General features: G+C 39.7%; 2 pseudogenes; both read right to left on the reverse strand.

Moving 5' to 3' along the window:
* Positions 1-1,022: 1,022 nt before the first annotated feature.
* Positions 1,023-4,679, reverse strand: LOC120552014 (annotated as a pseudogene).
* Positions 4,680-9,195: 4,516 nt separating this feature from the next.
* Positions 9,196-13,726, reverse strand: LOC120552017 (annotated as a pseudogene).
* Between the last annotated feature and the right edge of the window lie 2,167 nt (positions 13,727-15,893).

The raw sequence follows: 15,893 nt of genomic DNA on the forward strand, positions 1-15,893 counted from the left end.
ATTCACACTTTCTGTTCATCATCTGAAATGACTAGTTTTATTTGTTCTTTTCTCTCTTGAAAATGAAAAGGTTAAAGAAAATGGATTTGTTTTTGTCTTATCTCCATAAAGGAACATAAAACATCTGTCATTGTTGCACTGCTGACAGAAGTATTTCACGTTAAGGATTTATATTAAAGTGTTCATCTTTTACAAAACAATATTTAACATGTAGGCTACAGGCCTGGCCTGCTGCTGTGCCTTTCTGTGCCGATGAGAGAACCATGGAAATGCCCTCTTCTCTCCAAATTTTATTTGTCTCATAACAACTCATAGTGCTATTTCATCACATTTAGAGTGACATCTTCAGCTGCCATGATGAGTACCTTTTGGTAAATGTAAAGTCGCCTTGCAGGACTTTCTCCATTAAGTCAAACACAGACTGTAGAAGTAATATATGAACCGCAAAACTCTTGTTTACATCCACAAAGAAACTTCTGATCTATTAAATTCACAGTATTGAGAATGTTAAAATGGTATGAAATGTGACATATTGGACCCATAAATATGACTACGATTATTGGATAACAAGATTTTACTGTACAATAAAAAATATCTTCAAATGCAGAAACAATCTTAATTTCTGAAGTAATTGAAATACAAAAGACTCAAGGAAAAAAACAGGATACACAATAAAACAAGGTTATGTAACAATGCCATGTCAAAACAAATCATTAAATATCTTGAAACGAAATCATATTTAAAATGTAAAGGTAATCTTGTAGAATGCTGCTAACATGTGTGCAGAACTGCTTCTGCTGTCATATGTACTTCTATCTTGTACATGTCCATATTTTAGACTAAAGTTCACTATTTAAAGCTTTGGGACTTTTATTTGCACACATCTGACATAAATACAAATCACACAAAAACAGCTGTGAGTTCAGCACACATATGAACATGTTAATAACTGATAAGAAAAGCTGCAGGATGGGGAGGTTTTAAATGGCTCTACATTGAACTGTCGGCAGTGAAAACAACATTAAAAGTCACATTTAAAATGAATTCTACACAAATGTAATTTGTCTATGAAAAACAGCACTCATTTTTTCTTCACTTGAGCGTAGAGATCCTCTGGGCCGTCAGCAGTCTGTGTTCGGCTGTTTGCTGTCTGGGACACTTTGACCTGTGCATACAGCGTGTCCTGCTGCTGTCCTCTGTCCTGATCCGAGGACGAGGACGGTTCCGGTCTCCGCTTGGAGAAGTCCATCTCTCCATAATGGATGTCTTCTTCTGTTTTGCTGGCTGGCATTTGGAGACTCGTCTCTTCACTTCTTTGACTCTGTGAATAATGTATCAAACAAGAAATGTTGTGAGCTGCTGGATCCTTCCACATTAAAGGACAAATCCGGCGCAAAATGAACCTAGGGGTTAATAACACATGTGTACCGAGTCAACTGTTCTCTGGGATATGTATTCATGCTAATCGAATGTGACCAGTTTTAGCGCAAACCGCTAATTAGCTTATAACGCTAGTTGTCAGGGCACGGGTAAAATAAAAAGAAATCTGTATTTCTATACCACTAACAAGGCTTAAAATTGCACCATACTTCCATAGTAGCATAATAAGGGTCCCTACATGTAAACCGAAGCATTGAGAACTTTGTAAGATGTCTTTTTACTATGACATGGTACACATGTGTTATTAACCCCTAGGTTCAATTTGCGCTGGATTTGTCCTTTAAATGACTACATACTAAATGGCATTTTGGACAAATGTAAACTAGTTTCTGACCACATCTCAGCACTGATGAAGGTGTTAAATGACCCACTGTGTCACTGCTTAGAGAAAGTAAATCATATGTGTGAAGAATACAAAGGGCCCTTTGACTTTTAGGAAACAGTTAGTGCATTGAGTCAGAACCAAACTCTGTGAAGCTGCTTCTAGCTACCATGCTGTAAACAGATTAAACCAACATCCTGGTAAGTATCAAATGTGCTCTAACATTAGCCATTTTCAGATCTTAACGGCAAACCACTTCTTTACTTCTGCTGTGTGTGGGTTGTACAGTTTTGGAGGATGGTTGCTTACAGTTTCCAACCACAGTGTAACAGGTTATTGTGTTTCTTAATATTTAACCTCTTAAAGATTGTCCACTTAGTGTAAGGGCCGATGCTTTCACATATCTTAGAGGACACAATTACTGTAAAGGAAGTAAAATATCCACAACACACAGTTCAGTACTGTACACTGAAGTTTAGTATTTTCCCACCTGAGGCTTCTGGGGAGTTGGATGTTTCGTCTTAAACCACCTGGAAGACATTAGAGAGCTGTCAGAATAATTATACTGTGATAAACAGACAGTGTGCTGCCAACAGACAGTAGAAGGACTGATGGGAGACAGATATTTGATAGATTGGTGATTAAACTAAAGTCACAGATCAGGTTGTCTAAACAACAAACTGGATCAGTAAAAACGCCAGGGCCAGAAACTGCACTGTGTCAGCTGCTTTCATTTGTGATACTTACCAAACACAGACAGCAAGGCAGATGATGATGATGATGATGATGATGATGATGATGATGATTATGTGGATGATGATGATGATGATAATGACAATGATCCCTACAACAGCTGAAGCCGTAGTAGAGAATGAGAGACCAAGTGACTCAAAGAAAACAAATGCTAAATGCGGACATGTAACAATACAGATGCAACCATTAATTGTACAGAGCCATTTAAATGAAATAAAAAAGTCCTTGACATGGAACTAACAAAAATCCAAAACAAAGTAAGCTAAAACAGAAAAGAGAAGACAGCAGATTATATAAAAATAAGCAGATTCAGTTCAGTTCTACATTTACCTGCACTATTCATCCGTAATGTTGTTGATTACCGAGATAATTTGTGGCCACACAGTAATAATCTTCTATATCTGTCACACTGGTCACTTTGACGCTGTAAAAGTCTCCTTCAGCTACACTGATGGCTCCATCTTTGCTGTTCTTGAACCAGCTGAAGCTGGCGGGAGGCTTGGCTCTGCTGGAGCAGGTCAGGTTCACCCAGCTACCTGCTGACACCAAACCTGATGGACTGATGGACACTGAGGTGTTCTTGGGAGCATCTGAGGAAAATGTGAGATTAACTTTATTCATTAAAATCAGCACATGATGTGCTGACAGGATCCAATAACAAACACTGGTTGTCTTACATGAAACATTGAGAGTCTTTCTCTCCTCTACTGTCTTGACTTCTCTTCCTTCATTCACAGGATATGTGGCAGAACAGCTGATGGTGAATCCATCATGTGTGTCTGACAGAGTGATGGTCTTCTGGATTTTAGTTGTGAAGGTCTGATCTGTGTTCTCCTCTATGTTGTTGGGAGGGTCTTGTTGGAGATTCCAGGTGAGTTTAGGAGGGGAGTGTGGACAGGGAGTGGAAGCTGAGCAGCTTATAGCGACAGACTCCTTCTCCTTCAGATCACCTGAGATCTCAATTCTGGGGCTCGGGGGGAAATCTGGGCATTAAAATTAATACAAATAGTACACTAACAAATACGTAAGAAATGTTTCACTTTAGGTGTTTAAATCCCAAAGCTGATACATAAACTGACCCTTTGTGTTGAAACTACATAAAGAATAAATAACAGTTTGAACTGCTCTTTAATATCCCAAAATGTGACCATTTCAATGTAAAACTGAAGAATAGACTCAATGTTTGATCAGAATTTGAATTCATGGCAAAGTGAAAAAGGAAGGAAAATCTGTGGTTTAAAAACAGACATTATTAGTAAACTAAAGAAAGAGATAAGAAATTACTAACCTACTGCTGACACTTTTGTATTGAAAGTATATAAAGAAAGAGTTTGTTCTGCATTTCAGTATCCCAAAATGTAACCACGTTAATGTCAAACTGTAACAACAGACTCAGTGTTGAATCAGCATTCATGGCCAAGTGAAACATGTAAAAGTGTGCTGTTTAGAGTAAAAGGTAAAATTAGTTTCAGTTTTGGTCTTGAGACAACATAATAAATAGACTGACTGATAATAAATACAACTCACTTACCTTTAACTGTTATTTGAAGAGGATCATAAACAGCTGTTGCCAGAAATGGCCTGTTCTCAATCCTGAAGTAGTATGTGTCTGTGTAACTTGTGATTAAACGGGAAAATAAAGTGGTGCAGTTTTTCTGACTCAGGTCTCCAGTAATATTCATTGGATAGCTATTATTCACCATGCTACTGTTGAAAATCACATTTTTTCTAAACCACACTCCGAAGGTTGTTCTTGCATTGTTGAATTCTGTGTCTGATTTAGCACTAAAGTTACATGGGATTAGCAGACAAGATCCACTCAGTGCTTCCATGATCTTTGGTGCAGTAATGTGTAGGGATGGACTGTAACAAGCCAGAGCACCTGTGGAACAGACTCATGATGAACACATTGTGGAGCAAAATCTGCATTAAGAAATAGTTAATGAAACACAAACTACAACTCAGCAGCAGCATGTTAGCTCCTTTATCCTTTTAACAATGTCAGTGTAAAACATTTCACTTTGCAGTCAGGACATGAACAGTTGGAAAAAGGAACGGCTCCAAATAAAAGTGACTGAACAAACAGCTCACCTGAAACAAAGAAGACAGTCAGCAACATGTTGGCTGTCACCATTTTCACAGACTGGACTGCAATGGCACTCATCATCTGGATTTGACAAAAAGTTACTTTTCAATATTTTAATCAAAGCATCTTTTAAACAAATAATTCATGTTGTGTTAAAGCCATCTCAGATTCACACATTCAAACCAGGAAGTCAACCAAAACCAACAAATAAAAGAGTTCATGAAAAGTAGTGGGTTAAAAAGTTCAAACATTAAAAGCAGTAACATTTGACCTTACCAAACGAGCCCGCAGCTGAAACAGAGAAACAATCAGTCCCAATGTGTGAGTTTCAGCAGAACTGTAACAGAGCCAGTACCAGACTTCCTTGCTAAGCTGTTGTGATAGAAAAGCAAACAGACTTGCTGTTTGAAGATAGATATGAAGTGACTGAAACACTGCAGAAATACAACAAGTCTTCATCCTTCCTCTTCACACCCTGGGAGTGAAGAAGTCAGCTATTAAAGGAATACGCCACCATTTGTTGAAATTGGGTTATTCGCCGTCTCCTCTATATTTATATAGGTGGGCAAACGCATTTTTATCTCAGTGCACGCATTGCCTTAGTCCGGCGGTGCCGTGGCTAGCTTAGCTTAGCGTAATGAATGGAATCCTTTGTGGCCGTGTAGCATGTCATGAGTAAAAGTGACCCAACAACAATAAAAACGAAACCTAATTATTTCTTGTGGCCTGCGTACTCACAACGAGTAAAAATAGCAATGCAGATTAAGACTAGATGATTTCCTAGGCAGATATTGACTTGGGACTATATTGGGTGGAAGTAGACTACAGCCGAAGCACTGCTACTTACGCGGGACGAGATATCGGGGCCCAGGGCTCTGCGGCTGGCGCAAAGTCACCCTGTCTCGGTTACTGTTTTACTGAAATGCCGCTGCCCTGACGAGACTTCTCTACTTCACAAAAATGGATTAAAGTGAAATCGATCAAAAACGTTAGCTTGGTAAGACCATAGAGTATGTGTTATATAAATGGCATGACGAAATTCAAAGTGTAAATATACACAATGTATGTCGAAAGTCTAGCCGCAATGTTTCCCCATTGGAATGAATGGCAAACAGAGCTATAGCTAGCTTCCTCCTAACGAGACCTCTCCAGTTCACAAAAATTGATTAAACTGAAATCGGTCAAAAGCGTTTGCTTTGTAAGACCATAGAGTATGTGTTATTTAAATGCCATGACGAAATTCAAAGTGTAAATATACGCAATGTATGTCGAAAGCCTGTGGAGCCCCGCAGGCTGCCGATATCTCTGCGACCAAGTAGCAGTGCTTCGGCTGTGCTTCCACACAATATAGTCCCAAGTAAATATGAGCCTAGAAAACCGCCGACTCTTCAATCTGGATTGCTATTTTTACTCGTTGTGAGTACGCAGGCCACAAGAAGTAATCAGGTTTTGTTTTTGTTGTTGTTGGGTCACGTTTACTCAAGACATGCTACACGGCCACAAAGGATTCCATTCATTATGCTAAGCTAAGCTAGCCACGGCACCGCCGGACTAAGGCAATGCGTGCACTGAGACAAAAATGCGTTTGCCCACCTATATAAATATAGAGGAGATGGCGAATAACCCAATTTCAACAAACGGTGGCGTATTCCTTTAAGGAATCAGAATACAAATAACTTTAATATTTGACTCACTGCAACATTGTTTGCATGTCTTCTTTTCTAATACATGTGACATTAATCACAATTATGTTATTAGAAAATATTAAAATACAACGTTCATGTATTGCACACATGTAGTTAAGACAACCACTATTTATACAATTTAGACATGTTATATAGAGAGGGTGTTTTATTTTGAGTAGTTAAGTTCTGTTATTACAAAGGAGTATGATTTGAGAGCATCAGTTCAGATAGCCAGTGTTTTATTAGACACATGCAAGAATGGTTCATTCAGATCAGGAAACATTGTCTTTAGTGGTAACAGACACAGCTGGTGAAGCTTTTGAATTTTATAATTTTATAATTATATTGTATTAAGTGTTCCATAGCATTGAATAAATATTCAATACATTGTTAATAAACACAATTCTGGACTGATGAAGACATTTTGTTGCAGAGAGCTGTGTGTTGCTACAGTCGCTATGACGATATTGCAGAAGAACTTGTTAACAAAACCCAGCCAACAAAGTTCCCCTTTTTTTACTTCTAGTTCTCAGCTTTTTCTCAAAGCTCTGGTCCATCAGACACACACAGATATATATACTCAGCAAAAAAAGAAATGCCCTGTCACTTTCAACTGCTTTTGCAAACATATGCAAATATTTGCATGAACATTAAAAGATTTAACAACTAAGACATAAACTGAACCATTTTCACAGACATGTGACTAACAGAAATGGAATAACGCGTCCCTGAACAAGGGAGGGGTCAAAATCAAAAGTAGCCCTCAGTATCTGTTGTGGCCACCAGCTGCATTAAGTACTGCAGTGTATCTCCTCCTCATGTACTGCACCAGACTGGCCAGTTCATTAAGTACTGCAGTGTATCTCCTCCTCATGTACTGCACCAGACGGGCCAGTTCATTAAAGTGATGGTTCAGAGTAATTTCACCCTAGGGTCCTTTGCACCATGACCTCGAGCCAAACACTCCCCCGGAAGCTTTTTTCACCTGGGTCGAACATTGGGAGTTAGCGTAGAGTAGCGTTATCAGCTGAATAGCTTAGCGCAGGGGCTAATGGATCCGAAGTGTCTCTTAACATTACCCCACTAATAATGCCCGAAATGATACCAAACGCCTACAGTAGTACAAATAGGTTATGTACTCATAAAACGATGGATTGTAAAGTTTGTAAGTACACCAGAAGTTTATGTAAATAACACTTGCCTGCTGGCTTCTGCTCTCTGCTGTTGTTGCTGCTGCTGCTGCCGGCAGTTAGACGAGTGCTTAGGGCCGTCTACAAATTACAGCACCGAAAAGAGATACAACAAAAATATTTTTTAATTTAACTTATTTTTTAAAGTAAGTGCTGTAGAATAACTAGCAGGATACAAGTTATAATTGAGGTAAGTTTTGAGACATTACCTTATTTAATCATTAAATTAATAAATATTTTTGTGCATCTCTTTTCGGTGTTGTAATTTGTAGACGGCCCTAAGCACTCTTACTGCCCGGTAGTAACAGCAGCAGCAGCAGAGAGCAGAAGCCAGCAGGCAAGTGTTATTTACATACATTTCTGGTGTACTTACAAACTTTACAATCCATCGTTTTATGAATGCATAACCTATTTGTACTACTGTAGACGTTTGGTATCATTTCGGGCATTATTAGTGGGTTAATGTTAAGAGACACTTCGGATCCATTAGCCCTGCGCTAAGCTATTCAGCTGATAACGCTACTCTACGCTAACTCTCCCAATGTTTGACCCAGCTGAAAAAAGCTTCTGGGGGAGTGTTTGGCTCGAGGTCATGGTGCAAAGGACCCTAGGGTGAAATTACTCCGAACCATCACTTTAAGTACTGCAGTGTATCGCCTCCTCATGTACTGCACCAGACTGGCCTGTTCATTAAGTACTGCAATGTATCGCCTCCTCATGTACTGCACCAGACTGGCCAGTTCATTAAGTACTGCAATGTATCGCCTCCTCATGTACTGCACCAGACTGGCCAGTTCATTAAGTACTGCAGTACATCTCCTCCTCATGTACTGCACCAGACTGGCCAGTGCATTAAGTACTGCAGTGTATCTCTTCCTCATGTACTGCACCAGACTGGCCAGTTGACCAGACTTGCGGTTGTTGTTGCCATCCTGTACCTGTCCCACAGGTGTGATATTGGGATTTAGCAATCCTATGCAGGTGTTGTTACACGTGGTCTACTACTGCGAGGACGATCAGCTGTGCTTCCTGTCTCACTGTAGCGCTGTCTTAGGAGTCTCACAGTAGGGACATTACATTGTATTGCCCTGGCCACGTCTGCTGTCCTCATGCCTCCTTGCACCATGCCTAAGGCACGTTCAGATTAGCAGGGACCCTGGGAGTCTTTCTTTTGGTGTTTTTCAGTCAGTAGAAAGGTCTCTTTACTTTCCTAAATTTCTTTTAACTGTGACCTTAATTGCCTACTGCCCTTAAGCTGTTATTGTCTTTTTGACCGTTTAACAGGTGCATGTTCATTAATTGTTTATGGTTCATTGAACAAGCATGGAAGACATTGTTTAAACCTTTTACAATGAAGCTCTCTAAAGTTATTTAGATTTTTACTAAAGTATCTTTAAAATAGTGTCCTGAAAAAGGGGCGATTCTTTTTTTGCTGAGTTAGTTGTATTTTCATTTACAGTATCAAAACATCAAATACTGTAAATATACTGTTTTAGTGGAAATTAAAGATAGAACTGTGAGGTGTCTAAGTCTCCTTGTAGAACTGAAAGAACATCTAATAATACAACGCCTGATGCCTCCATATTTTCTAAAGTGTTATCGGCCACAGCCTATTTCCCACATGGAGGTGCCACAGTGTTCATGCTGATCTGTATCACTGCTGCTCTGCATTACAGCGCTGATGAGACTACTTGATTAAAATGCTTTGTTCACTTGAAATGCTTTTGATGCTTTTAATCCAGCAGTCATCTACACATTTACATTTGATCACAAATGAGAAAATAAGTGATTAAAATCCACACTTTCTGCTTCCACATCACCTGAAATATCTACTTTTAACTGTTCTGTTGTTTTAATGATATATTTGTACAGGCAAAGAAACCGAAGCAAAGAAAAATAACAGTAAGAATGCCATAAATGAGCACAATCTTGAAACTAATAAAGCTACAGCATATCATATTTTGTTTATCTTCTGTCCTATTTGCACTCCGTCCTTCGTTCGTCTTACCAATATTCAGAAAAGTAAAGCCATTTAATATGTAAGAATGGGAGGAATAAGAAATAGAGAAATATTCCATTCATGGTGATCATGTCTTCCTCTTCTCCTTCATGATGCTTGAATCTCAATCACTCTGTTGACGTAGTCTTCTTCTCCTGCGTCCTGTGGAAATATAACAACACAGAGAGAGTGGTGTTAGTGCTCTGCGGTCCATTTACTGCAGCTCAAAGAGAAATGCCAGCAACACAAGACGAGATGGGAGTGAGAATATGTTGGTTGTTGAAAGAATAATGATTCAAGATTCAAAATCCTTTATTAATCTCACAATCGGGAAATTCACACTGTTGCAGCAGCAAGGGATAAGAGGAAAAGTGGAAAAGTAGAAGACACAAGTTAACAAACAGTAATAAATATAATTAAAGAAAGTAAATATTAAATAGTAAATAGTAAAGTGTATTTACAGTAATTGCACGGTCACATGTTTTATTGTATGTTTTATCAACCCTGGTGTGTGTGTTTTGTCCATGTGGTCTACTGGGGGCAGTGCTGATTGTAGAGTCTGACAGCAGCAGGCAGGAAAGACCTGCGGTATGTCTCCGTGTCGCAGCGCGGGTGCAGCAGCCTGTCACTGAAGGAGCTGTTCAGTGCTGACAGAGTGTCCTGCATGGGGTGGGAGGAGTCGTCCATCATGGAGGATAATTTAGCCACTATCCTCCTGTCTCCCACCTCCTCCACAGCGTCAAGGGGCAACCAAGAACAGAGCTGGCCTTCTTAATCAGCCTGTCCAGTCGTTTCCTGTCTGCCACTGCAATGCCACTGCCCCACTGCAGACCACTCCATAGAGAATGGCTGATGTAGCTGTAGCTTACCTTCACTGGTTTGATGCAGCATCGTGATCTCAACCAGCTGAAAGAAAAGGAGATGGAATGAATAAACATTCATGAACATAAACATAAATGTCATAGAGACCAATAAGTCTTTAGCTGCAAATGATCATATCAAAGAAAAGTTTGTCTCACCACTCAAAGATGATGAGTGTACTGTAGAGCGTTAGGATTCCCAGGATCTTCACTGTAACGTAGACATCAACCCCAAACTCTGGATTATCTGGAACAAGACAGCATGGTCACCTTCTCCTTAATGGAAAATGGTTCTGTTCTAAAATATTATGAACTTGAATTCCTCCTGTGAACCTCAAATGTAAACAGTTTTATTAAGTTTATTTGTACAGCATCCTTTAATAAAGGTGCATTCAAACGTGTTTAACAAGGTACCCAAACAAAGCTATAAAGCAGCAGAAAAGAAGAAACAGAAAAGACAGAGCAGACTATTTTGAATTAAACTAATTCAGTACAGTTTATGTGATGACATCTGATTACAGAGAATATTTGTGGCCACAGAGTGATAATCTTCTACATCTGTCACACTGGTCACAATAAAGCTGATCGTTTGTCTCACTTCTCCTTTATTTTGCTGGTCAAATTCTTTCCTCTCTTTCTAATTGTCACTTTTCACATTTTATGAATGAACATATACAACCCTTTCTCTAAAAACATCCAACAACAAACACTGATTGTCTTACATGAAACACTGAGAGTCTTTCTCTCCTCTGCTGTCTTGACTTCTCTTCCTTCATTCACAGGATATGTGGCAGAACAGCTGATGGTGAATCCATCATGTGTGTCTGACAGAGTGATGGTCTTCTGGATTTTAGTTGTGAAGGTCTGATCTGGGTTCTCCTCTGTGTTGTTGGGAGGGTCTTATTGGAGATTCCAGGTGAGTTTAGGAGGGGAGTGTGGACAGGGAGTGGAAGCTGAGCAGCTTATAGTGACAGACTCCTTCTCCTTCAGATCACCTGAGATCTCAATTCTGGGCCTCGGGGGGGAATCTGGGGTTTTAAAAACAGACACAATTTGTACACTAAAGACATTGTTAAGAAATCACTAACCTAAGGTGCTTAAATGTTAAAAATGTTAAAAAAGTTAAAAATGTTAAAAAAGTAAGAAAGTAAAAGTTTGAGCTGCTTGTCAATATCCTATAATTTAACAATTTTAATGTCAAACTTTAACAGTAGACTCAGTGATTAATCAGGAATTAAATTAATGGCAAACTAAAAAAAATGTAAAGACTGCTGTTTAGAATAAAAGGGGAAATCAGATGCAATTTAGGTCTAAACAATAACATTATAGACTGACTGGTAAAATACATTTATCTTACCTTGAACTGTTATTTGAAGAGGATCACAACCAGCTGTTGCAAGAAATGGCCCGTTCTCAGTTCTGAAGAAGTATTTGTCTGTATAATTTGTGATTAAACTGGAAAACAAGGTGGTGCATTGCTTCTGACTCAGGTCTCCAGTAATACTCATTGGATAGGTGGTAACTGTCCCACTGCTGTTGAAAATAACATTATTTCTATGGTTGATAAATCTGGAGAAATTTTTAATCCACACTCCGAAGGTTGTTGTTGTGCTGTTGAAGTACTGATCTGGTTTAGCACTAAAGTTACATGGGATTATCAGACAAGATCCACTCAGTGCTTCCATCTGCTTTGGTGCAGTAATGAATAGGTGTGAAAACTGAGGACAATCAGCCAGAGCACCTGTGAAACAGACTCATGATGAACAAATTGTGGAGCAAAATCTGCATGAAACACAAACTACAATTCAGCAGCAGCATGTTAGCTCCTTTTTCCTTTTAACAATGTCAGAATAAAACATTTCACTTTGCAGTCAGGACATGAACAGTTGGAAAAAGGAACGTCTCCAAATAAAAGTGACTGAACAAACAGCTCACCTGAAACAAAGAAGACACTCAGCAACATGTTGGCTGTCACCATTTTCACAGACTGGACTGCAATGACACTCATCATCTGGATTTGACAAAAAGTTACTTTTCAATATTTTAATCAAAGCATCTTTTAAACAAAGCAGGAACTCAACCAAAACCAAAACCAACATATAAAAGTGGAGTTCATAAAAGTCAGCAAAATAAGAAACTCAAAAGCAAACAGACTTGCTGTTTGAAGCTAGATATGAAGGGACTGAAACACTGCAGAACTACAACAAGTCTTCATCCTTCCTCTTCACACCCTGGGAGTGAGGAAGTCAGCTATTGCAGCAGAATGAGCTCAACAGGTTTGAAATACGTTATTTATTCTAAAAGATTAATTTTCACATTACTCACTGAAAGCCTTTTTCCTATGTTTTATTTTGTAGTACATGCTACGTTAATCATAATAATGAGATTGAAAAATAGAAATATGTACTTCACGTATTGACACATGAAGGTAAGATGAACAGTAGTTATAACATTCAGAAATAAAAAAGAGGGTGTTTCATTACCAGTTACTTCTGTTATTACAAAGGAGTATGATCTGAGACCATCAGTTCAGATAGCCAGTGTTTTATTAGACACATATGCAAGAATAGTTCATTCAGATCAGGAAACATTGTCTTAAGTGGTAACAGACACAGCTGGTGAAGCTTTTGAATTTTATAATTGTATAATTATATTGTATTAAAGGAATATTTCACCGCTGGAAAGCTGAATATATCTTTAAATTGGGTCACTTATGTAGTAGAAATGTGAAAAAAAAATGGAAATTGGTGCCTTCTAGGCCGAGAAAAGCCAGAAAATGTGTTTTGGTCTTATATGGATGAAAAACACCCAATCCCAGAATGCACCTGCTTCGTTGCTTTGAGTCCACTCCCAAGCCACGCCTACCGCTTGACAGACAGACAGAGGCATTCAACTCAACTCAAGCATGTTTTATTGTCATTTCAACCATATACACGAAACAACATTTCATTGTGACTCAAGTGGTGTAACACATTTAAAATATATAAAAACGACATTATATAAAAACGACATACGAAACAGGCTACATTTAGTACACACACTTTATAGGCTCCGTAAAGTTCAGCTAACAAATACTAGCATTAGCGCTTGGTAGGCTGTAAACACCGAGCATAAACACACCCTTGAATTAGCGTGCAGTGTAGAATGGTCGGCATTTAACAGTCACAAACTCCACCAGCAGTTAGCAGTTAAATGGATACAAATCACCACATTTCTGCACCACTCGGTGTTAACACAGCCCACCTCTTTTACCTGGCGACAGAGCATCTCTAGCTCGGAGGGCTAGCAGGCCTGGTAGCTGGACAGTCCGGTACACTATTCAGGCAGGTTTCCACAACAACAAAAACACGGCAGTCTCTGAACTCACGTTGGGAGTGTCGTTGAAGTTGGATGTAGTCCAGTTTGTGGTCTAAATGAGCGGTCACTTGCAAGCAGGATCCATAAAGTTCATCTAACGCATACTAGCATTGGTGTAGCTAGTTGGATTTTATTTCTACACCAGTCCGTTTAACACAGCCCACCTCCACGGGCCGGCGAGAGCAGCCTGGTAGCTGGATAGTCCCGGTTCTGGTACACTGTTGTTCAGGCATGTTTCCACAAAAACACAGCAGTCTCTGAACTCACGTTGGGAGTTTCGTTGAAGGAGGATGTAGTCCAGCTTGTTGTTTAATGAGCAGACACTTGCAAGCAGGATGGATGGGACAGGTGGACAGCTAGCGTTAGCTTTCCACATAGCCGATGAGGATGTCCCCTAGCCGGCTAGCGGCATTGAGCGACACCGCTGGTCTCCGTGCAGGCGAAGCTCACGTAGTGTGCCGAGTATTCCGTCTGTAATAACGTTTCCTGCATATTCTCCGATCTGTATCGATGTATCCCGGTGGTACACACGTCCGGTAGTTTGAATGCAGATAATTGTTGTAAATGTTTTCTGCTGAAAACCGAGAGCCTGTTTAGCGAAGCTTCAAGATGGCTGACAGTCGTTTTCATTCGGAATACCTCGGCCAGACTCGGCAGTCCAACCCCCTGTGGGCGTGTTGAAAACATGCGGAAGTAGATCCTACTACTGGCTGTAGTCCTTGCCTCTGGCCCAAAAATCTTCCGATGATGCAAAAATCGTCATTTTACGTCATCGGAAGATTTTTTTCCAGGCCCCAAATGCAGAGATCTCTCGTCTCAGGGGGACATGAGGGAGGAAGGCACGGTCATTCAGAAATACTATCGGGTTTCTACTGATACAAAGCTAAATGCTAAATCGGTGAAGTATCCCTTTAAGTGTTCCATAGCATTGAACAAATATTCAATACATTGTTAATAAACACAATTATGGACTGATGAAGACATTTTGTTGCAGAGAGCTGTGTGTTGCTACAGTCGCTATGACGATCCTGCAGAAGAACTTGTTAACAAAACCCAGCCGACAAAGTTCCCCTTTTTTTACTTCTAGTTCTCAGAGTTTTCTCACACTCTGGTCCATCAGACACACACAGATATATACTTAACCAAAAAAGAAACGCCCCCATTCAGATCAGGAAACATTGTCTTTTGTGGTAACAGACACAGCTGGTGAAGCTTTTAAATAGAGGATTATCATTTTATAACTTATTATTTATATTATTGGGGGAATGAGTATGTGACTGGGACAGGATGGAGAGTCTGAGGCTTACAGTCTATGGTCTGAAGACATCTGGTGGATGGATGGAGAATGGCAATGCAGGGGTCTGGGGAAGTGAGAAGTGGCTGGAGACAGGGACCTACACATGTATCTGAACACAAATGATAGAAAAAGTGATAACAATTCATACTCTCTGCTTTCTTATCGCCTGAAATATCTAGTTTTGATAGTTCTTCTGTGGAAAATATCTGTTTGCATACAAAGTAAACACCATTTGAGCTTTAGTGTGTAACCTTTTTATATATTAATGTAATGTCTGTTACATTCAAGCCATTGCCGAAAAGCTAACTAAGCCTAGCAGCACGGTGGCCCAATGGTTAGCACTGTAGCCGGGTGCTCTGGTTTCCCCCAGCACTAAAATCATGTTCCCCTCCCTCTCTACCAAGTTGATGTGTGGTGAGTGTCTGGCGTCGTAAGGCTCTGTGCATTGGTGGTGCTAGAGAGTACCAGTATGGTATTTCTCAGTATGGATATATATGTTCAGGAGATTTTGTTGTCTGGCGACTTTCACACACAGAAGCTCAAGTGAAGATAATGATCTCTTGTGAAGAGTCCAACATGTTTTATTAATCCTCCGTGTCCTCCTTGGCTACAAGTAACTGCGTGGAGGAGGGGTGGGGGTGGTGCACGATCATGGAAGGCTTGTATCATGTGGATGCAGCTAGATATGAAGTGACTGAAACACTGCAGAAATACAACAAGTCTACACCCTTCCTCTTCACACCCTGGGAGTGAGGAAGTCAGCTTTTGTGGCAGATTGATCTCATCAGGTTGAAAATAAGTTATTTATTCTAAAAGATTATCTTTCACGACTCATTACCAGTTACTTCTGTTGTTACAAAGGAGTATGATTTGAGAGCATCAGTTCAGATAGCCAGTGCTTTAT

This window comes from Perca fluviatilis, chromosome 22 (assembly GCF_010015445.1).
Source record: "Perca fluviatilis chromosome 22, GENO_Pfluv_1.0, whole genome shotgun sequence".
Lineage (NCBI taxonomy): Eukaryota > Metazoa > Chordata > Actinopteri > Perciformes > Percidae > Perca > Perca fluviatilis.